We start from the raw sequence: 19,842 nt of genomic DNA on the forward strand, positions 1-19,842 counted from the left end.
GTGTCATCCTTGTCATGTGGCGCAAAAATATATTTAAAAAGGGGAATGCAACACGAGGACTTCGCAGGAGGTCACCCATCCTAGTACTACTCTCGCCCAAGCACGCTTAACTTCGGAGTTCTGATCGGATCCGGTGCTTTAGTGGTGGTATGATCGCATCCGACATGCAACTATCTATTTGGTCCTTATGCTTGCCCCTACTACTACTGCTACTACTGCTACTACTGCTACTACTACTACTACTACTACTAGTCGTTGGGTGTCTTGCGCGGTGGGAAAAGTCAAAGAGGTCGTGGCGGTGCTCGTGTTGTCGGGGTAGAGAGGGAGCGGTGAAATTCTTGTGTTAAACTCGTCTCCGTTGTCGAGGCAAATGTGGCAATGGACACGGGAGGGGCAAGCTAAAACATATCACAAACGTCAAAAATAAGAAAACTAGTAAACGTCAAAAATAAGAAAACGAGGTCATATAGATCACGGTCCCGCGTCATCCTTGTCACGTGGCGCAAAAATATATTTAAAAAGGGGAATGCAACACGAGGACTTCCCAGGAGGTCACCCATCCTAGTACTACTCTTGCCCAAGCACGCTTAACTTCGGAGTTCTGATGGGATCCGGTGCTTTAGTGCTGGTATGATCGCATCCGACATGCAACTATCTATTTGTTCCTTATGCTTGCCCCTACTACTACTACTACTACTAGTACTACTACTACTACTATTACTACTACTACTACTACTACTACTACTACTACTACTACTAGTCGTTGGGTGTCATGCGCGGTGGGAAAAGTCACAGAGGTCGTGGCGGTGCTCGTGTTGTCGGGGTAGAGAGGGAGCGGTGAAATTCTTGTGTTAAACTCGTCTCCGTTGTCGAGGCAAATGTGGCAATGGACACGGGAGGGGCAAGCTAAAACATATCACAAACGTCAAAAATAAGAAAACTAGTAAACGTCAAAAATAAGAAAACAAGGTCATATAGATCACGGTCCCGCGTCATCCTTGTCACGTGGCGCAAAAATATATTTAAAATGGTGAATGCAACACGAGGACTTCCCAGGAGGTCACCCATCCTAGTACTACTCTCGCCCAAGCACGCTTAACTTCGGAGTTCTGATGGGATCCGTTGCTTTAGTGCTGGTATGATCGCATCCGACATGCAACTATCTATTTGTTCCGTATGCTTGCCCCTACTAGTACTACTACTAGTACTACTACTACTACTACTATTACTACTACTACTACTACTACTACTAGTACTACTAGTCGTTGGGTGTCATGCGCGGTGGGAAAAGTCACAGAGGTCGTGGCGGTGCTCGTGTTGTCGGGGTAGAGAGGGAGCGGTGTAATTCTTGTGTTAAACTCGTCTCCGTTCTCGAGGCAAATGTGGCAATGGACACGGGAGGGGCAAGCTAAAACATATCACAAACGTCAAAAATAAGAAAACTAGCAAACGTCAAAAATAAGAAAACGAGGTCATATAGATCACGGTCCCGTGTCATCCTTGTCATGTGGCGCAAAAATATATTTAAAAAGGGGAATGCAACACGAGGACTTCCCAGGAGGTCACCCATCCTAGTACTACTCTCGCCCAAGCACGCTTAACTTCGGAGTTCTGATGGGATCCGGTGCTTTAGTGCTGGTATGATCGCATCCGACATGCAACTATCTATTTGTTCCTTATGCTTGCCCCTACTACTACTGCTACTACTGCTACTACTGCTACTACTACTACTACTACTAGTCGTTGGGTGTCATGCGCGGTGGGAAAAGTCAAAGAGGTCGTGGCGGTGCTCGTGTTGTCGGGGTAGAGAGGGAGCGGTGAAATTCTTGTGTTAAACTCGTCTCCGTTGTCGAGGCAAATGTGGCAATGGACACGGGAGGGGCAAGCTAAAACATATCACAAACGTCAAAAATAAGAAAACTAGTAAACGTCAAAAATAAGAAAACGAGGTCATATAGATCACGGTCCCGCGTCATCCTTGTCACGTGGCGCAAAAATATATTTAAAAAGGGGAATGCAACACGAGGACTTCCCAGGAGGTCACCCATCCTAGTACTACTCTCGCCCAAGCACGCTTAACTTCGGAGTTCTGATGGGATCCGGTGCTATAGTGCTGGTATGATCGCATCCGACATGCAACTATCTATTTTTTTCCTTATGCTTGCCCCTACTGCTACTACTACTACTACTAGTACTACTACTACTACTACTACTACTAGTACTACTACTACTACTACTACTACTACTACTACTACTACTACTACTACTACTACTAGTCGTTGGGTGTCATGCGCGGTGGGAAAAGTCAAAGAGGTCGTGGCGGTGCTCGTGTTGTCGGGGTAGAGAGGGAGCGGTGAAATTCTTGTGTTAAACTCGTCTCCGTTGTCGAGGCAAATGTGGCAATGGACACGGGAGGGGCAAGCTAAAACATATCACAAACGTCAAAAATAAGAAAACTAGTAAACGTCAAAAATAAGAAAACGAGGTCATATAGATCACGGTCCCGCGTCATCCTTGTCACGTGGCGCAAAAATATATTTAAAAAGGGGAATGCAACAGGAGGACTTCCCAGGAGGTCACCCATCCTAGTACTACTCTCGCCCAAGCACGCTTAACTTCGGAGTTCTGATGGGTTCCGGTGCTTTAGTGCTGTATTGATCGCATCCGACATGCAACTATCTATTTGTTCCTTATGCTTGCCCCTACTACTACTACTACTACTATTACTACTACTACTACTACTACTACTACTATTACTACTACTACTACTACTACTACTATTACTACTACTACTACTACTACTACTACTACTATTACTACTACTACTACTACTACTACTATTACTACTACTACTACTACTACTACTACTACTAGTCGTTGGGTGTCATGCGCGGTGGGAAAAGTCACAGAGGTCGGGGCGGTGCTCGTGTTGTCGGGGTAGAGAGGGAGCGGTGAAATTCTTGTGTTAAACTCGTCTCCGTTCTCGAGGCAAATGTGGCAATGGACACGGGAGGGGCAAGCTAAAACATATCACAAACGTCAAAAATAAGAAAACTAGTAAACGTCAAAAATAAGAAAACGAGGTCATATAGATCACGGTCCCGTGTCATCCTTGTCACGTGGCGCAAAAATATATTTAAAAAGGGAAATGCAACACGAGGACTTCCCAGGAGGTCACCCATCCTAGTACTACTCTCGCCCAAGCACGCTTAACTTCGGAGTTCTGATGGGATCCGGTGCTTTAGTGCTGGTATGATCGCATCCGACATGCAACTATCTATTTGTTCCTTATGCTTGCCCCTACTACTACTGCTACTACTGCTACTACTGCTGTTACTACTACTACTACTACTAGTCGTTGGGTGTCATGCGCGGTGGGAAAAGTCAGAGAGGTTGTGGCGGTGCTCGTGTTGTCGGGGTAGAGAGGGAGCCGTGAAATTCTTGTGTTAAACTCGTCTCCGTTGTCGAGGCACATGTGGCAATGGACACGGGAGGGGCAAGCTAAAACATATCACAAACGTCAAAAATAAGAAAACTAGTAAACGTCAAAAATAAGAAAACGAGGTCATATAGATCACGGTCCCGCGTCATCCTTGTCATGTGGCGCAAAAATATATTTAAAAAGGGGAATGCAACACGAGTATTTCCCACGAGGTCACCCATCCTAGTACTACTCTCGCCCAACCACGCTTAACTTCGGAGTTCTGATGGGATCCGGTGCTTTAGTGCTGGTATGATCGCATCCGACATGCAACTATCTATTTGTTCCTTATGCTTGCCCCTACTACTACTACTACTAGTACTACTACTACTACTACTAGTACTACTAGTACTACTACTATTACTACTACTACTACTACTACTACTACTACTACTACTACTACTACTACTACTAGTCGTTGGGTGTCATGCGCGGTGGGAAAAGTCACAGAGGTCGTGGCGGTGCTCGTGTTGTCGGGGTAGAGAGGGAGCGGTGTAATTCTTGTGTTAAACTCGTCTCCGTTCTCGAGGCAAATGTGGCAATGGACACGGGAGGGGCAAGCTAAAACATATCACAAACGTCAAAAATAAGAAAACTAGTAAACGTCAAAAATAAGAAAACGAGGTCATATAGATCACGGTCCCGTGTCATCCTTGTCATGTGGCGCAAAAATATATTTAAAAAGGGGAATGCAACACGAGGACTTCCCAGGAGGTCACCCATCCTAGTACTACTCTCGCCCAAGCACGCTTAACTTCGGAGTTCTGATGGGATCCGGTGCTTTAGTGCTGGTATGATCGCATCCGACATGCAACTATCTATTTGTTCCTTATGCTTGCCCCTACTACTACTGCTACTACTGCTACTGCTACTACTACTACTACTAGTCGTTGGGTGTCATGCGCGGTGGGAAAAGTCAAAGAGGTCGTGGCGGTGCTCGTGTTGTCGGGGTAGAGAGGGAGCGGTGAAATTCTTGTGTTAAACTCGTCTCCGTTGTCGAGGCAAATGTGCCAATGGACACGGGAGGGGCAAGCTAAAACATATCACAAACGTCAAAAATAAGAAAACTAGTAAACGTCAAAAATAAGAAAACGAGGTCATATAGATCACGGTCCCGCGTCATCCTTGTCACGTGGCGCAAAAATATATTTAAAAAGGGGAATGCAACACGAGGACTTCCCAGGAGGTCACCCATCCTAGTACTAATCTCGCCCAAGCACGCTAAACTTCGGAGTTCTGATGGGATCCGGTGCTTTAGTGCTGGTATGATCGCATCCGACATGCAACTATCTATTTGTTCCTTATGCTTGCCCCTACTACTACTACTACTAGTACTACTACTACTACTATTACTACTACTACTACTACTACTACTAGTACTACTACTACTACTATTACTACTACTACTACTACTACTACTAGTCGTTGGGTGTCATGCGCGGTGGGAAAAGTCACAGAGGTCGTGGCGGTGCTCGTGTTGTCGGCATAGAGAGGGAGCGGTGAAATTCTTGTGTTAAACTCGTCTCCGTTCTCGAGGCAAATGTGGCAATGGACACGGGAGGGGCAAGCTAAAACATATCACAAACGTGAAAAATAAGAAAACTAGTAAACGTCAAAAATAAGAAAACGAGGTCATATAGATCACGATCCCGTGTCATCCTTGTCACGTGGCACAAAAATATATTTAAAAAGGGGAATGCAAGACGAGGACTTCCCAGGAGGTCACCCATCCTAGTACTACTCTCGCCCAAGCACGCTTAACTTCGGAGTTCTGATGGGATCCGGTGCTTTAGTGCTGGTATGATCGCATCCGACATGCAACTATCTATTTGTTCCTTATGCTTGCCCCTACTACTACTGCTACTACTGCTACTAGTCGTTGGGTGTCATGCGCGGTGGGAAAAGTCAGAGAGGTCGTGGCGGTGCTCGTGTTGTCGGGGTAGAGAGGGAGCGGTGAAATTCTTGTGTTAAACTCGTCTCCGTTGTCGAGGCAAATGTGGCAATGGACACGGGAGGGGCAAGCTAAAACATATCACAAACGTCAAAAATAAGAAAACTAGTAAACGTCAAAAATAAGAAAACGAGGTCATATAGATCACGGTCCCGCGTCATCCTTGTCACGTGGCGCAAAAATATATTTAAAAAGGGGAATGCAACACGAGGACTTCCCAGGAGGTCACCCATCCTAGTACTACTCTCGCCCAAGCATGCTTAACTTCGGAGTTCTGATGGGATCCGGTGCTTTAGTGCTGGTATGATCGCATCCGACATGCAACTATCTATTTGTTCCTTATGCTTGCCCCTACTACTACTACTACTAGTACTACTACTACTACTACTACTAGTACTACTACTACTACTACTACTACTACTACTACTACTACTACTACTACTACTACTACTACTACTACTACTACTACTACTACTAGTACTACTACTACTACTACTACTAGTACTACTACTACTACTATTACTACTACTACTACTACTACTACTACTACTACTACTACTACTAGTCGTTGGGTGTCATGCGCGGTGGGAAAAGTCACAGAGGTCGTGGCGGTGCTCGTGTTGTCGGGGTAGAGAGGGAGCGGTGTAATTCTTGTGTTAAACTCGTCTCCGTTCTCGAGGCAAATGTGGCAATGGACACGGGAGGGGCAAGCTAAAACATATCACAAACGTCAAAAATAAGAAAACTTGTAAACGTCAAAAATAAGAAAACGAGGTCATATAGATCACGGTCCCGTGTCATCCTTGTCATGTGGCGCAAAAATATATTTAAAAAGGGGAATGCAACACGAGGACTTCCCAGGAGGTCACCCATCCTAGTACTACTCTCGCCCAAGCACGCTTAACTTCGGAGTTCTGATGGGATCCGGTGCTTTAGTGCTGGTATGATCGCATCCGACATGCAACTATCTATTTGTTCCTTATGCTTGCCCCTACTACTACTGCTACTACTGCTACTGCTACTACTACAACTACTAGTCGTTGGGTGTCATGCGCGGTGGGAAAAGTCAAAGAGGTCATGGCGGTGCTCGTGTTGTCGGGGTAGAGAGGGAGCGGTGAAATTCTTGTGTTAAACTCGTCTCCGTTGTCGAGGCAAATGTGGCAATGGACACGGGAGAGGCAAGCTAAAACATATCACAAACGTCAAAAATAAGAAAACTAGTAAACGTCAAAAATAAGAAAACGAGGTCATATAGATCACGGTCCCGCGTCATCCTTGTCACGTGGCGCAAAAATATATTGAAAAAGGGGAATGGAACACGAGGACTTCCCAGGAGGTCACCCATCCTAGTACTACTCTCGCCCAGGCACGCTTAACTTCGAAGTTCTGATGGGATCCGGTGCTTTAGTGCTGGTATGATCGCATCCGACATGCAACTATCTATTTGTTCCTTATGCTTGCCCCTACTACTACTACTACTAGTACTACTACTACTACTAGTACTAGTACTAGTACTACTACTACTACTACTACTAGTACTACTACTAGTACTACTACTACTACTAGTACTACTACTACTACTAGTACTACTACTACTACTATTACTACTACTACTACTACTACTACTACTACTACTACTACTACTAGTCGTTGGGTGTCATGCGCGGTGGGAAAAGTCACAGAGGTCGTGGCGGTGCTCGTGTTGTCGGCGTAGAGAGGGAGCGGTGAATTTCTTGTGTTAAACTCGTCTCCGTTGTCGAGGCAAATGTGGCAATGGACACGGGAGGGGCAAGCTAAAACATCTCACAAACGTCAAAAATAAGAAATCTAGTAAACGTCAAAAATAAGAAAACGAGGTCATATAGATCACGGTCCCGTGTCATCCTTGTCACGTGGCACAAAAATATATTTAAAAAGGGGAATGCAAGACGAGGACTTCCCAAGAGGTCACCCATCCTAGTACTACTCTCGCCCAAGCACGCTTAACTTCAAAGTTCTGATGGGATCCGGTGCTTTAGTGCTGGTATGATCGCATCCGACATGCAACTATCTATTTGTTCCTTATGCTTGCCCCTACTACTACTGCTACTACTGCTACTACTGCTACTACTACTACTACTACTAGTCGTTGGGTGTCATGCGCGGTTGGAAAAGTCAGAGAGGTCGTGGCGGTGCTCGTGTTGTCGGGGTAGAGAGGGAGCGGTGAAATTCTTGTGTTAAACTCGTCTCCGTTGTCGAGGCAAATGTGGCAATGGACACGGGAGGGGCAAGCTAAAACATATCACAAACGTCAAAAATAAGAAAACTAGTAAACGTCAAAAATAAGAAAACGAGGTCATATAGATCACGGTCCCGCGTCATCCTTGTCACGTGGCGCAAAAATATATTTAAAAAGGGGAATGCAACACGAGGACTTCCCAGGAGGTCACCCATCCTAGTACTACTCTCGCCCAAGCACGCTTAACTTCAGAGTTCTGATGGGATCCGGTGCTTTAGTGCTGGTATGATCGCATCCGACATGCAACTATCTATTTGTTCCTTATGCTTGCCCCTACTACTACTGCTACTACTGCTACTACTGCTACTACTACTACTACTACTAGTCGTTGGGTGTCATGCGCGGTTGGAAAAGTCAGAGAGGTCGTGGCGGTGCTCGTGTTGTCGGGGTAGAGAGGGAGCGGTGAAATTCTTGTGTTAAACTCGTCTCCGTTGTCGAGGCAAATGTGGCAATGGACACGGGAGGGGCAAGCTAAAACATATCACAAACGTCAAAAATAAGAAAACTAGTAAACGTCAAAAATAAGAAAACGAGGTCATATAGATCACGGTCCCGCGTCATCCTTGTCACGTGGCGCAAAAATATATTTAAAAAGGGGAATGCAACACGAGGACTTCCCAGGAGGTCACCCATCCTAGTACTACTCTCGCCCAAGCACGCTTAACTTCGGAGTTCTGATGGGATCCGGTGCTTTAGTGCTGGTATGATCGCATCCGACATGCAACTATCTATTTGTACCTTATGCTTGCCCCTACTACTACTGCTACTACTGCTACTGCTACTACTACTACTACTAGTCGTTGGGTGTCATGCGCGGTGGGAAAAGTCAAAGAGGTCATGGCGGTGCTCGTGTTGTCGGGGTAGAGAGGGAGCGGTGAAATTCTTGTGTTAAACTCGTCTCCGTTGTCGAGGCAAATGTGGCAATGGACACGGGAGGGGCAAGCTAAAACATATCACAAACGTCAAAAATAAGAAAACTAGTAAACGTCAAAAATAAGAAAACGAGGTCATATAGATCACGGTCCCGCGTCATCCTTGTCACGTGGCGCAAAAATATATTTAAAAAGGGGAATGCAACACGAGGACTTCCCAGGAGGTCACCCATCCTAGTACTACTCTCGCCCAAGCACGCTTAACTTCGAAGTTTTGATGGGATCCGGTGCTTTAGTGCTGGTATGATCGCATCCGACATGCAACTATCTATTTGTTCCTTATGCTTGCCCCTACTACTACTACTACTAGTACTACTACTACTACTACTACTACTAGTACTACTACTACTACTAGTACTACTACTACTACTAGTACTACTACTACTACTATTACTACTACTACTACTACTACTACTACTACTACTACTACTAGTCGTTGGGTGTCATGCGCGGTGGGAAAAGTCACAGAGGTCGTGGCGGTGCTCGTGTTGTCGGCGTAGAGAGGGAGCGGTGAATTTCTTGTGTTAAACTCGTCTCCGTTCTCGAGGCAAATGTGGCAATGGACACGGGAGGGGCAAGCTAAAACATATCACAAACGTCAAAAATAAGAAAACTAGTAAACGTCAAAAATAAGAAAACGAGGTCATATAGATCACGGTCCCGTGTCATCCTTGTCACGTGGCACAAAAATATATTTAAAAAGGGGAATGCAAGACGAGGACTTCCCAAGAGGTCACCCATCCTAGTACTACTCTCGCCCAAGCACGCTTAACTTCAGAGTTCTGATGGGATCCGGTGCTTTAGTGCTGGTATGATCGCATCCGACATGCAACTATCTATTTGTTCCTTATGCTTGCCCCTACTACTACTGCTACTACTGCTACTACTACTACTACTAGTCGTTGGGTGTCATGCGCGGTTGGAAAAGTCAGAGAGGTCCTGGCGGTGCTCGTGTTGTCGGGGTAGAGAGGGAGCGGTGAAATTCTTGTGTTAAACTCGTCTCCGTTGTCGAGGCAAATGTGGCAATGGACACGGGAGGGGCAAGCTAAAACATATCACAAACGTCAAAAATAAGAAAACTAGTAAACGTCAAAAATAAGAAAACGAGGTCATATAGATCACGGTCCCGCGTCATCCTTGTCACGTGGCGCAAAAATATATTTAAAAAGGGGAATGCAACACAAGGACTTCCCAGGAGGTCACCCATCCTAGTACTATTCTAGCCCAAGCACGCTTAACTTCGGAGTTCTGATGGGATCCGATGCTTTAGTGCTGGTATGATCGCATCCGACTTGCAACTATCTATTTGTTCCTTATGCTTGCCCCTACTACTACTACTAGTACTACTACTAATACTAGTACTACTACTACTACTACTATTACTACTACTACTACTACTACTACTACTACTACTAGTCGTTGGGTGTCATGCGCGGTGGGAAAAGTCACAGAGGTCGTGGCGGTGCTCGTGTTGTCGGGGTAGAGAGGGAGCGGTGTAATTCTTGTGTTAAACTCGTCTCCGTTCTCGAGGCAAATGTGGCAATGGACACGGGAGGGGCAAGCTAAAACATATCACAAACGTCAAAAATAAGAAAACTAGTAAACGTCAAAAATAAGAAAACGAGGTCATATAGATCACGGTCCCGTGTCATCCTTGTCATGTGGCGCAAAAATATATTTAAAAAGGGGAATGCAACACGAGGACTTCCCAGGAGGTCACCCATCCTAGTACTACTCTCGCCCAAGCACGCTTAACTTCGGAGTTCTGATGGGATCCGGTGCTTTAGTGCTGGTATGATCGCATCCGACATGCAACTATCTATTTGTTCCTTATGCTTGCCCCTACTACTACTGCTACTACTGCTACTACTGCTACTACTACTACTACTACTACTAGTCGTTGGGTGTCATGCGCGGTGGGAAAAGTCAAAGAGGTCGTGGCGGTGCTCGTGTTGTCGGGGTAGAGAGGGAGCGGTGAAATTCTTGTATTAAACTCGTCTCCGTTGTCGAGGCAAATGTGGCAATGGACACGGGAGGGGCAAGCTAAAACATATCACAAACGTCAAAAATAAGAAAACTAGTAAACGTCAAAAATAAGAAAACGAGGTCATATAGATCACGTTCCCGCGTCATCCTTGTCACGTGGCGCAAAAATATATTTAAAAAGGGGAATGCAACACGAGGACTTCCCAGGAGGTCACCCTTCCTAGTACTACTCTCGCCCAAGCACGGTTAACTTCGGAGTTCTGATGGGATCCGCTGCTTTAGTGCTGGTATGATCGCATCCGACATGCAACTATCTATTTGTTCCTTATGCTTGCCCCTACTACTACTACTACTAGTACTACTACTACTATTACTACTACTACTACTACTACTACTACTACTAGTCGTTGGGTGTCATGCGCGGTGGGAAAGTCACAGAGGTCGTGGCGGTGCTCGTGTTGTCGGGGTAGAGAGGGAGCGGTGAAATTCTTGTGTTAAACTCGTCTCCGTTCTCGAGGCAAATGTGGCAATGGACACGGGAGGGGCAAGCTAAAACAAATCACAAACGTCAAAAATAAGAAAACTAGTAAACGTCAAAAATAAGAAAACGAGGTCATATAGATCACGGTCCCGTGTCATCCTTGTCACGTGGCGCAAAAATATATTTAAAAAGGGAAATGCAAGACGAGGACTTCCCAGGAGGTCACCCATCCTAGTACTACTCTCGCCCAAGCACGCTTAACTTCGGAGTTCTGATGGGATCCGGTGCTTTAGTGCTGGTATGATCGCATTCGACATGCAACTATCTATTTGTTCCTTATGCTTGCCCCTACTACTACTGCTACTACTGCTACTACTACTACTACTACAACTAGTCGTTGGGTGTCATGCGCGGTGGGAAAAGTCAGAGAGGTCGTGGCGGTGCTCGTGTTGTCGGGGTAGAGAGGGAGCGGTGAAATTCTTGTGTTAAACTCGTCTCCGTTGTCGAGGCAAATGTGGCAATGGACACGGGAGGGGCAAGCTAAAACATATCACAAACGTCAAAAATAAGAAAACTAGTAAACGTCAAAAATAAGAAAACGAGGTCATATAGATCACGGTCCCGCGTCATCCTTGTCACGTGGCGCAAAAATATATTTAAAAAGGGGAATGCAACACGAGGACTTCCCAGGAGGTCACCCATCCTAGTACTACTCTCGCCCAAGCACGCTTAACTTCGGAGTTCTGATGGGATCCGGTGCTTTAGTGCCGGTATGATCGCACCCGACATGCAACTATCTATTTGTTCCTTATGCTTGCCTCTACTACTACTACTACTACTACTACTACTACTACTACTACTAGTCGTTGGGTGTCATGCGCGGTGGGAAAAGTCAAAGAGGTCGTGGCGGTGCTCGTGTTGTCGGGGTAGAGAGGGAGCGGTGAAATTCTTGTATTAAACTCGTCTCCGTTGTCGAGGCAAATGTGGCAATGGACACGGGAGGGGCAAGCTAAAACATATCACAAACGTCAAAAATAAGAAAACTAGTAAACGTCAAAAATAAGAAAACGAGGTCATATAGATCACGTTCCCGCGTCATCCTTGTCACGTGGCGCAAAAATATATTTAAAAAGGGGAATGCAACACGAGGACTTCCCAGGAGGTCACCCTTCCTAGTACTACTCTCGCCCAAGCACGGTTAACTTCGGAGTTCTGATGGGATCCGGTGCTTTAGTGCTGGTATGATCGCATCCGACATGCAACTATCTATTTGTTCCTTATGCTTGCCCCTACTACTACTACTACTAGTACTACTACTACTATTACTACTACTACTACTACTACTACTACTAGTCGTTGGGTGTCATGCGCGGTGGGAAAGTCACAGAGGTCGTGGCGGTGCTCGTGTTGTCGGGGTAGAGAGGGAGCGGTGAAATTCTTGTGTTAAACTCGTCTCCGTTCTCGAGGCAAATGTGGCAATGGACACGGGAGGGGCAAGCTAAAACAAATCACAAACGTCAAAAATAAGAAAACTAGTAAACGTCAAAAATAAGAAAACGAGGTCATATAGATCACGGTCCCGTGTCATCCTTGTCACGTGGCGCAAAAATATATTTAAAAAGGGAAATGCAAGACGAGGACTTCCCAGGAGGTCACCCATCCTAGTACTACTCTCGCCCAAGCACGCTTAACTTCGGAGTTCTGATGGGATCCGGTGCTTTAGTGCTGGTATGATCGCATTCGACATGCAACTATCTATTTGTTCCTTATGCTTGCCCCTACTACTACTGCTACTACTGCTACTACTGCTACTACTACTACTACTACAACTAGTCGTTGGGTGTCATGCGCGGTGGGAAAAGTCAGAGAGGTCGTGGCGGTGCTCGTGTTGTCGGGGTAGAGAGGGAGCGGTGAAATTCTTGTGTTAAACTCGTCTCCGTTGTCGAGGCAAATGTGGCAATGGACACGGGAGGGGCAAGCTAAAACATATCACAAACGTCAAAAATAAGAAAACTAGTAAACGTCAAAAATAAGAAAACGAGGTCATATAGATCACGGTCCCGCGTCATCCTTGTCACGTGGCGCAAAAATATATTTAAAAAGGGGAATGCAACACGAGGACTTCCCAGGAGGTCACCCATCCTAGTACTACTCTCGCCCAAGCACGCTTAACTTCGGAGTTCTGATGGGATCCGGTGCTTTAGTGCTGGTATGATCGCACCCGACATGCAACTATCTATTTGTTCCTTATGCTTGCCCCTACTACTACTACTACTACTACTACTACTACTACTACTACTACTACTAGTCGTTGGGTGTCATGCGCGGTGGGAAAAGTCACAGAGGTCGTGGCGGTGCTCGTGTTGTCGGGGTAGAGAGGGAGCGGTGTAATTCTTGTGTTAAACTCGTCTCCGTTCTCGAGGCAAATGTGGCAATGGACACGGGAGGGGCAAGCTAAAACATATCACAAACGTCAAAAATAAGAAAACTAGTAAACGTCAAAAATAAGAAAACGAGGTCATATAGATCACGGTCCCGCGTCATCCTTGTCACGTGGCGCAAAAATATATTTAAAAAGGGGAATGCAACACGAGGACTTCCCAGGAGGTCACCCATCCTAGTACTACTCTCGCCCAAGCACGCTTAACTTCGAAGTTTTGATGGGATCCGGTGCTTTAGTGCTGGTATGATCGCATCCGACATGCAACTATCTATTTGTTCCTTATGCTTGCCCCTACTACTACTACTACTAGTACTACTACTACTACTACTACTACTAGTACTACTACTACTACTAGTACTACTACTACTACTACTACTAGTACTACTACTACTACTAGTACTACTACTACTACTACTACTACTACTACTACTACTACTAGTCGTTGGCTGTCATGCGCGGTGGGAAAAGTCACAGAGGTCGTGGCGGTGCTCGTGTTGTCGGCGTAGAGAGGGAGCGGTGAAATTCTTGTGTTAAACTCGTCTCCGTTCTCGAGGCAAATGTGGCAATGGACACGGGAGGGGAAAGCTAAAACATATCACAAACGTCAAAAATAAGAAAACTAGTAAACGTCAAAAATAAGAAAACGAGGTCATATAGATCACGGTCCCGTGTCATCCTTGTCACGTGGCACAAAAATATATTTAAAAAGGGGAATGCAAGACGAGGACTTCCGAAGAGGTCACCCATCCTAGTACTACTCTCGCACAAGCACGCTTAACTTCAGAGTTCTGATGGGATCCGGTGCTTTAGTGCTGGTATGATAGCATCCGACATGCAACTATCTATTTGTTCCTTATGCTTGCCCCTACTACTACTGCTACTACTGCTACTACTGCTACTACTGCTACTACTACTACTACTACTAGTCGTTGGGTGTCATGCGCGGTGGGAAAAGTCAGAGAGGTCGTGGCGGTGCTCGTGTTGTCGGGGTAGAGAGGGAGCGGTGAAATTCTTGTGTTAAACTCGTCTCCGTTGTCGAGGCAAATGTGGCAATGGACACGGGAGGGGCAAGCTAAAACATATCACAAACGTCAAAAATAAGAAAACTAGTAAACGTCAAAAATAAGAAAACGAGGTCATATAGATCACGGTCCCGCGTCATCCTTGTCACGTGGCGCAAAAATATATTTAAAAAGGGGAATGCAACACGAGGACTTCCCAGGAGGTCACCCATCCTAGTACTACTCTCGACCAAGCACGCTTAACTTCGGAGTTCTAATGGGATCCGGTGCTTTAGTGCTGGTATGATCGCATCCGACATGCAACTATCTATTTGTTCCTTATGCTTGCCCCTACTACTACTACTACTACTACTAGTCGTTGGGTGTCATGCGCGGTGGGAAAAGTCACAGAGGTCGTGGCGGTGCTCGTGTTGTCGGGGTAGAGAGGGAGCGGTGTAATTCTTGTGTTAAACTCGTCTCCGTTCTCGAGGCAAATGTGGCAATGGACACGGGAGGGGCAAGCTAAAACATATCACAAACGTCAAAAATAAGAAAACTAGTAAACGTCAAAAATAAGAAAACGAGGTCATATAGATCACGGTCCCGTGTCATCCTTGTCATGTGGCGCAAAAATATATTTAAAAAGGGGAATGCAACACGAGCACTTCCCAGGAGGTCACCCATCCTAGTACTACTCTCGCCCAAGCACGCTTAACTTCGGAGTTCTGATGGGATCCGGTGCTTTAGGGCTGGTATGATCGCATCCGACATGCAACTATCTATTTGTTCCTTAGGCTTGCCCCTACTACTACTGCTAGTACTGCTACTACTGCTACTACTACTACTACTACTAGTCGTTGGGTGTCATGCGCGGTGGGAAAAGTCAAAGAGGTCGTGGCGGTGCGCGTGTTGTCGGGGTAGAGAGGGAGCGGTGAAATTCTTGTGTTAAACTCGTCTTCGTTGTCGAGGCAAATGTCGCAATGGACACGGGAGGGGCAAGCTAAAACATAACACAAACGTCAAAAATAAGAAAACTAGTAAACGTCAAAAATAAGAAAACGAGGTCATATAGATCATGGTCCCGCGTCATCCTTGTCACGTGGCGCAAAAATATATTTAAAAAGGGGAATGCAACACGAGGAATTCCCAGGAGGTCACCCATCCTAGTACTACTCTCGCCCAAGCACGTTTAACTTCGGAGTTCTGATGGGATCCGTTGCTTTAGTGCTGGTATGATCGCATCCGACATGCAACTATCTATTTGTTCTTTATGCTTGCCCCTACTACTACTACTACTATTACTACTACTACTACTACTACTACTACTACTACTATTACTACTACTACTACTAGTTGTTGGGTGTCATGCGCGGTGGGAAAGTCACAGAGGTCGTGGCGGTGCTCGTGTTGTCGGGGTAGAGAGGGAGCGGTGAAATTCTTGTGTTAAACTCGTCTCCGTTCTCGAGGCAAATGTGGCAATGGACACGGGAGGGGCAAGCTAAAACAAATCACAAACGTCAAAAATAAGAAAACTAGTAAACGTCAAAAATAAGAAAACGAGGTCATATAGATCACGGTCCCGTGTCATCCTTGTCACGTGGCGCAAAAATATATTTAAAAAGGGAAATGCAAGACGAGGACTTCCCAGGAGGTCACCCATCCTAGTACTACTCTCGCCCAAGCACGCTTAACTTCAGAGTTCTGATGGGATCCGATGCTTTAGTGCTGGTATGATCGCATTCGACATGCAACTATCTATTTGTTCCTTATGCTTGCCCCTACTACTGCTGCTACTACTGCTACTACTGCTACTACTAGTACTACTACAACTAGTCGTTGGGTGTCATGCGCGGTGGGAAAAGTCAGAGAGGTCGTGGCGGTGCTCGTGTTGTCGGGGTAGAGAGGGAGCGGTGAAATTCTTGTGTTAAACTCGTCTCCGTTGTCGAGGCAAATGTGGCAATGGACACGGGAGGGGCAAGCTAAAACATATCACAAACGTAAAAAATAAGAAAACTAGTAAACGTCAAAAATAAGAAAACGAGGTCATATAGATCACGGTCCCGCGTCATCCTTGTCACGTGGCGCAAAAATATATTTAAAAAGGGGAATGCAACACGAGGACTTCCCAGGAGGTCACCCATCCTAGTACTACTCTCGACCAAGCACGCTTAACTTCGGAGTTCTAATGGGATCCGGTGCTTTAGTGCTGGTATGATCGCATCCGACATGCAACTATCTATTTGTTCCTTATGCTTGCCCCTACTACTACTACTACTACTACTAGTCGTTGGGTGTCATGCGCGGTGGGAAAAGTCACAGAGGTCGTGGCGGTGCTCGTGTTGTCGGGGTAGAGAGGGAGCGGTGTAATTCTTGTGTTAAACTCGTCTCCGTTCTCGAGGCAAATGTGGCAATGGACACGGGAGGGGCAAGCTAAAACATATCACAAACGTCAAAAATAAGAAAACTAGTAAACGTCAAAAATAAGAAAACGAGGTCATATAGATCACGGTCCCGTGTCATCCTTGTGATGTGGCGCAAAAATATATTTAAAAAGGGGAATGCAACACGAGCACTTCCCAGGAGGTCACCCATCCTAGTACTACTCTCGCCCAAGCACGCTTAACTTCGGAGTTCTGACGGGATCCGGTGCTTCAGTGCTGGTATGATCGCATCCGACATGCAACTATCTATTTGTTCCTTAGGCTTGCCCCTACTACTACTGCTAGTACTGCTACTACTGCTACTACTACTACTACTACTAGTCGTTGGGTGTCATGCGCGGTGGGAAAAGTCAAAGAGGTCGTGGCGGTGCGCGTGTTGTCGGGGTAGAGAGGGAGCGGTGAAATTCTTGTGTTAAACTCGTCTTCGTTGTCGAGGCAAATGTCGCAATGGACACGGGAGGGGCAAGCTAAAACATAACACAAACGTCAAAAATAAGAAAACTAGTAAACGTCAAAAATAAGAAAACGAGGTCATATAGATCATGGTCCCGCGTCATCCTTGTCACGTGGCGCAAAAATATATTTAAAAAGGGGAATGCAACACGAGGAATTCCCAGGAGGTCACCCATCCTAGTACTACTCTCGCCCAAGCACGTTTAACTTCGGAGTTCTGATGGGATCCGTTGCTTTAGTGCTGGTATGATCGCATCCGACATGCAACTATCTATTTGTTCATTATGCTTGCCCCTACTACTACTACTACTAGTACTACTACTACTACTACTATTACTACTACTACTACTACTACTAGTCGTTGGGTGTCATGCGCGGTGGGAAAAGTCACAGAGGTCGTGGCGGTGCTCGTGTTGTCGGGGTAGAGAGGGAGCGGTGAAATTCTTGTGTTAAACTCGTCTCCGTTCTCGAGGCAAATGTGGCAATGGACACGGGAGGGGCAAGCTAAAACATATCACAAACGTCAAAAATAAGAAAACTAGTAAACGTCAAAAATAAGAAAACGAGGTCATATAGATCACGGTCCCGTGTCATCCTTGTCACGTGGCGCAAAAATATATTTAAAAAGGGAAATGCAACACGAGGACTTCCCAGGAGGTCACCCATCGTAGTACTACTCTCGCCCAAGCACGCTTAACTTCGGAGTTCTAATGGGATCCGGTGCTTTAGTGCTGGTATGATCGCATCCGACATGCAACTATCTATTTGTTCCTTATGCTTGCCCCTACTACTACTGCTACTACTGCTACTACTTCTACTACTACTACTACTACTACTAGTCGTTGGGTGTCATGCGCGGTGGGAAAAGTCACAGAGGTCGTGGCGGTGCTCGTGTTGTCGGGGTAGAGAGGGAGCGGTGAAATTCTTGTGTTAAACTCGTCTCCGTTCTCGAGGCAAATGTGGCAATGGACACGGGAGGGGCAAGCTAAAACATATCACAAATGTCAAAAATAAGAAAACTAGTAAATGTCAAAAATAAGAAAACGAGGTCATATAGATCACGGTCCCGTGTCATCCTTGTCACGTGGCGCAAAAATATATTTAAAAAGGGAAATGCAACACGAGGACTTCCCAGGAGGTCACCCATCCTAGTACTACTCTCGCCCAAGCACGCTTAACTTCGGAGTTCCGATGGGATCCGGTGCTTTAGTGCTGGTATGATCGCATCCGACATGCAACTATCTATTTGTTCCTTATGCTTGCCCCTACTACTACTGCTACTACTGCTACTACTTCTACTACTACTACTACTACTACTAGTCGTTGGGTGTCATGCGCGGTGGGAAAAGTCACAGAGGTCGTGGCGGTGCTCGTGTTGTCGGGGTAGAGAGGGAGCGGTGAAATTCTTGTGTTAAACTCGTCTCCGTTCTCGAGGCAAATGTGGCAATGGACACGGGAGGGGCAAGCTAAAACATATCACAAATGTCAAAAATAAGAAAACTAGTAAATGTCAAAAATAAGAAAACGAGGTCATATAGATCACGGTCCCGTGTCATCCTTGTCACGTGGCGCAAAAATATATTTAAAAAGGGAAATGCAACACGAGGACTTCCCAGGAGGTCACCCATCCTAGTACTACTCTCGCCCAAGCACGCTTAACTTCGGAGTTCCGATGGGATCCGGTGCTTTAGTGCTGGTATGATCGCATCCGACATGCAACTATCTATTTGTTCCTTATGCTTGCCCCTACTACTACTGCTACTACTGCTACTACTGCTACTGCTACTACTACTACTACTAGTCGTTGGGTGTCATGCGCGGTGGGAAAAGTCAGAGAGGTCGTGGCGGTGCTCGTGTTGTCGGGGTAGAGAGGGAGCGGTGAAATTCTTGTGTTAAACTCGTCTCCGTTGTCGAGGCAAATGTGGCAATGGACACGGGAGGGGCAAGCTAAAACATATCACAAACGTCAAAAATAAGAAAACTAGTAAACGTCAAAAATAAGAAAACGAGGTCATATAGATCACGGTCCCGCGTCATCCTTGTCACGTGGCGCAAAAATATATTTAAAAAGGGGAATGCAACACGAGGACTTCCCAGGAGGTCACCCATCCTAGTACTACTCTCACCCAAGCACGCTTAACTTCGGAGTTCTGATGGGATCAGGTGCTTTAGTGCTGGTATGATCGCATCCAACATGCAACTATCTATTTGTTCCTTATGCTTGCCCCTACTACTACTACTACTAGTACTACTACTACTAGTACTACTACTACTACTAGTACTACTACTACTAGTACTACTACTACTACTACTATTACTACTACTACTACTACTACTACTACTACTACTACTACTAGTCGTTGGGTGTCATGCGCGGTGGGAAAAGTCACAGAGG

The 19,842-nt window shown here is 45.9% G+C and overlaps 40 non-coding genes across 40 annotated transcripts; all 40 read right to left on the reverse strand.

Moving 5' to 3' along the window:
* Window positions 1-42: 42 nt before the first annotated feature.
* On the reverse strand, window positions 43-161 carry LOC123416311. Its single transcript, XR_006615980.1, has one exon. It is a non-coding gene; the product is annotated as a 5S ribosomal RNA (ribosomal RNA).
* A 362-nt stretch (window positions 162-523) lies between these two features.
* LOC123415242 lies at window positions 524-642 on the reverse strand. Its single transcript, XR_006614962.1, has one exon. It is a non-coding gene; the product is annotated as a 5S ribosomal RNA (ribosomal RNA).
* A 389-nt stretch (window positions 643-1,031) lies between these two features.
* On the reverse strand, window positions 1,032-1,150 carry LOC123415530. The gene has a single exon (XR_006615245.1). It is a non-coding gene; the product is annotated as a 5S ribosomal RNA (ribosomal RNA).
* A 383-nt stretch (window positions 1,151-1,533) lies between these two features.
* Window positions 1,534-1,652, reverse strand: LOC123415287. The gene has a single exon (XR_006615005.1). It is a non-coding gene; the product is annotated as a 5S ribosomal RNA (ribosomal RNA).
* A 359-nt stretch (window positions 1,653-2,011) lies between these two features.
* LOC123416685 lies at window positions 2,012-2,130 on the reverse strand. Its single transcript, XR_006616291.1, has one exon. It is a non-coding gene; the product is annotated as a 5S ribosomal RNA (ribosomal RNA).
* A 417-nt stretch (window positions 2,131-2,547) lies between these two features.
* LOC123416503 lies at window positions 2,548-2,666 on the reverse strand. The gene has a single exon (XR_006616150.1). It is a non-coding gene; the product is annotated as a 5S ribosomal RNA (ribosomal RNA).
* Window positions 2,667-3,145: 479 nt separating this feature from the next.
* Window positions 3,146-3,264, reverse strand: LOC123416756. The gene has a single exon (XR_006616358.1). It is a non-coding gene; the product is annotated as a 5S ribosomal RNA (ribosomal RNA).
* A 362-nt stretch (window positions 3,265-3,626) lies between these two features.
* LOC123416029 lies at window positions 3,627-3,745 on the reverse strand. The gene has a single exon (XR_006615713.1). It is a non-coding gene; the product is annotated as a 5S ribosomal RNA (ribosomal RNA).
* Window positions 3,746-4,167: 422 nt separating this feature from the next.
* Window positions 4,168-4,286, reverse strand: LOC123415299. Its single transcript, XR_006615016.1, has one exon. It is a non-coding gene; the product is annotated as a 5S ribosomal RNA (ribosomal RNA).
* A 353-nt stretch (window positions 4,287-4,639) lies between these two features.
* LOC123415597 lies at window positions 4,640-4,758 on the reverse strand. Its single transcript, XR_006615307.1, has one exon. It is a non-coding gene; the product is annotated as a 5S ribosomal RNA (ribosomal RNA).
* Window positions 4,759-5,174: 416 nt separating this feature from the next.
* LOC123415241 lies at window positions 5,175-5,293 on the reverse strand. Its single transcript, XR_006614961.1, has one exon. It is a non-coding gene; the product is annotated as a 5S ribosomal RNA (ribosomal RNA).
* A 335-nt stretch (window positions 5,294-5,628) lies between these two features.
* Window positions 5,629-5,747, reverse strand: LOC123415272. The gene has a single exon (XR_006614991.1). It is a non-coding gene; the product is annotated as a 5S ribosomal RNA (ribosomal RNA).
* A 521-nt stretch (window positions 5,748-6,268) lies between these two features.
* On the reverse strand, window positions 6,269-6,387 carry LOC123415310. Its single transcript, XR_006615029.1, has one exon. It is a non-coding gene; the product is annotated as a 5S ribosomal RNA (ribosomal RNA).
* Window positions 6,388-6,740: 353 nt separating this feature from the next.
* Window positions 6,741-6,859, reverse strand: LOC123416133. Its single transcript, XR_006615811.1, has one exon. It is a non-coding gene; the product is annotated as a 5S ribosomal RNA (ribosomal RNA).
* Window positions 6,860-7,350: 491 nt separating this feature from the next.
* On the reverse strand, window positions 7,351-7,469 carry LOC123416150. Its single transcript, XR_006615827.1, has one exon. It is a non-coding gene; the product is annotated as a 5S ribosomal RNA (ribosomal RNA).
* A 359-nt stretch (window positions 7,470-7,828) lies between these two features.
* LOC123416839 lies at window positions 7,829-7,947 on the reverse strand. The gene has a single exon (XR_006616438.1). It is a non-coding gene; the product is annotated as a 5S ribosomal RNA (ribosomal RNA).
* A 359-nt stretch (window positions 7,948-8,306) lies between these two features.
* Window positions 8,307-8,425, reverse strand: LOC123415321. The gene has a single exon (XR_006615043.1). It is a non-coding gene; the product is annotated as a 5S ribosomal RNA (ribosomal RNA).
* Window positions 8,426-8,778: 353 nt separating this feature from the next.
* On the reverse strand, window positions 8,779-8,897 carry LOC123415936. The gene has a single exon (XR_006615625.1). It is a non-coding gene; the product is annotated as a 5S ribosomal RNA (ribosomal RNA).
* Window positions 8,898-9,346: 449 nt separating this feature from the next.
* LOC123415783 lies at window positions 9,347-9,465 on the reverse strand. The gene has a single exon (XR_006615481.1). It is a non-coding gene; the product is annotated as a 5S ribosomal RNA (ribosomal RNA).
* Window positions 9,466-9,812: 347 nt separating this feature from the next.
* Window positions 9,813-9,931, reverse strand: LOC123415883. Its single transcript, XR_006615576.1, has one exon. It is a non-coding gene; the product is annotated as a 5S ribosomal RNA (ribosomal RNA).
* A 398-nt stretch (window positions 9,932-10,329) lies between these two features.
* On the reverse strand, window positions 10,330-10,448 carry LOC123415333. Its single transcript, XR_006615055.1, has one exon. It is a non-coding gene; the product is annotated as a 5S ribosomal RNA (ribosomal RNA).
* A 362-nt stretch (window positions 10,449-10,810) lies between these two features.
* On the reverse strand, window positions 10,811-10,929 carry LOC123416174. The gene has a single exon (XR_006615850.1). It is a non-coding gene; the product is annotated as a 5S ribosomal RNA (ribosomal RNA).
* Window positions 10,930-11,302: 373 nt separating this feature from the next.
* On the reverse strand, window positions 11,303-11,421 carry LOC123415433. The gene has a single exon (XR_006615153.1). It is a non-coding gene; the product is annotated as a 5S ribosomal RNA (ribosomal RNA).
* Window positions 11,422-11,774: 353 nt separating this feature from the next.
* On the reverse strand, window positions 11,775-11,893 carry LOC123416801. Its single transcript, XR_006616402.1, has one exon. It is a non-coding gene; the product is annotated as a 5S ribosomal RNA (ribosomal RNA).
* A 350-nt stretch (window positions 11,894-12,243) lies between these two features.
* LOC123415683 lies at window positions 12,244-12,362 on the reverse strand. The gene has a single exon (XR_006615388.1). It is a non-coding gene; the product is annotated as a 5S ribosomal RNA (ribosomal RNA).
* Window positions 12,363-12,732: 370 nt separating this feature from the next.
* LOC123415434 lies at window positions 12,733-12,851 on the reverse strand. Its single transcript, XR_006615154.1, has one exon. It is a non-coding gene; the product is annotated as a 5S ribosomal RNA (ribosomal RNA).
* Window positions 12,852-13,213: 362 nt separating this feature from the next.
* LOC123416780 lies at window positions 13,214-13,332 on the reverse strand. The gene has a single exon (XR_006616381.1). It is a non-coding gene; the product is annotated as a 5S ribosomal RNA (ribosomal RNA).
* A 356-nt stretch (window positions 13,333-13,688) lies between these two features.
* Window positions 13,689-13,807, reverse strand: LOC123415937. Its single transcript, XR_006615627.1, has one exon. It is a non-coding gene; the product is annotated as a 5S ribosomal RNA (ribosomal RNA).
* Window positions 13,808-14,262: 455 nt separating this feature from the next.
* Window positions 14,263-14,381, reverse strand: LOC123416489. The gene has a single exon (XR_006616141.1). It is a non-coding gene; the product is annotated as a 5S ribosomal RNA (ribosomal RNA).
* Window positions 14,382-14,749: 368 nt separating this feature from the next.
* Window positions 14,750-14,868, reverse strand: LOC123415444. The gene has a single exon (XR_006615163.1). It is a non-coding gene; the product is annotated as a 5S ribosomal RNA (ribosomal RNA).
* Window positions 14,869-15,200: 332 nt separating this feature from the next.
* On the reverse strand, window positions 15,201-15,319 carry LOC123415661. The gene has a single exon (XR_006615368.1). It is a non-coding gene; the product is annotated as a 5S ribosomal RNA (ribosomal RNA).
* A 359-nt stretch (window positions 15,320-15,678) lies between these two features.
* On the reverse strand, window positions 15,679-15,797 carry LOC123415625. The gene has a single exon (XR_006615335.1). It is a non-coding gene; the product is annotated as a 5S ribosomal RNA (ribosomal RNA).
* A 379-nt stretch (window positions 15,798-16,176) lies between these two features.
* Window positions 16,177-16,295, reverse strand: LOC123416169. Its single transcript, XR_006615845.1, has one exon. It is a non-coding gene; the product is annotated as a 5S ribosomal RNA (ribosomal RNA).
* Window positions 16,296-16,657: 362 nt separating this feature from the next.
* LOC123415445 lies at window positions 16,658-16,776 on the reverse strand. The gene has a single exon (XR_006615164.1). It is a non-coding gene; the product is annotated as a 5S ribosomal RNA (ribosomal RNA).
* A 332-nt stretch (window positions 16,777-17,108) lies between these two features.
* Window positions 17,109-17,227, reverse strand: LOC123416920. The gene has a single exon (XR_006616514.1). It is a non-coding gene; the product is annotated as a 5S ribosomal RNA (ribosomal RNA).
* A 359-nt stretch (window positions 17,228-17,586) lies between these two features.
* LOC123415626 lies at window positions 17,587-17,705 on the reverse strand. Its single transcript, XR_006615336.1, has one exon. It is a non-coding gene; the product is annotated as a 5S ribosomal RNA (ribosomal RNA).
* A 371-nt stretch (window positions 17,706-18,076) lies between these two features.
* Window positions 18,077-18,195, reverse strand: LOC123415337. Its single transcript, XR_006615059.1, has one exon. It is a non-coding gene; the product is annotated as a 5S ribosomal RNA (ribosomal RNA).
* Window positions 18,196-18,557: 362 nt separating this feature from the next.
* Window positions 18,558-18,676, reverse strand: LOC123415314. The gene has a single exon (XR_006615034.1). It is a non-coding gene; the product is annotated as a 5S ribosomal RNA (ribosomal RNA).
* A 362-nt stretch (window positions 18,677-19,038) lies between these two features.
* On the reverse strand, window positions 19,039-19,157 carry LOC123415315. Its single transcript, XR_006615035.1, has one exon. It is a non-coding gene; the product is annotated as a 5S ribosomal RNA (ribosomal RNA).
* A 362-nt stretch (window positions 19,158-19,519) lies between these two features.
* Window positions 19,520-19,638, reverse strand: LOC123415897. The gene has a single exon (XR_006615589.1). It is a non-coding gene; the product is annotated as a 5S ribosomal RNA (ribosomal RNA).
* Window positions 19,639-19,842: the final 204 nt, after the last annotated feature.

Source organism: Hordeum vulgare, unplaced genomic scaffold (genome assembly GCF_904849725.1).
Source record: "Hordeum vulgare subsp. vulgare unplaced genomic scaffold, MorexV3_pseudomolecules_assembly, whole genome shotgun sequence".
Lineage (NCBI taxonomy): Eukaryota > Viridiplantae > Streptophyta > Magnoliopsida > Poales > Poaceae > Hordeum > Hordeum vulgare.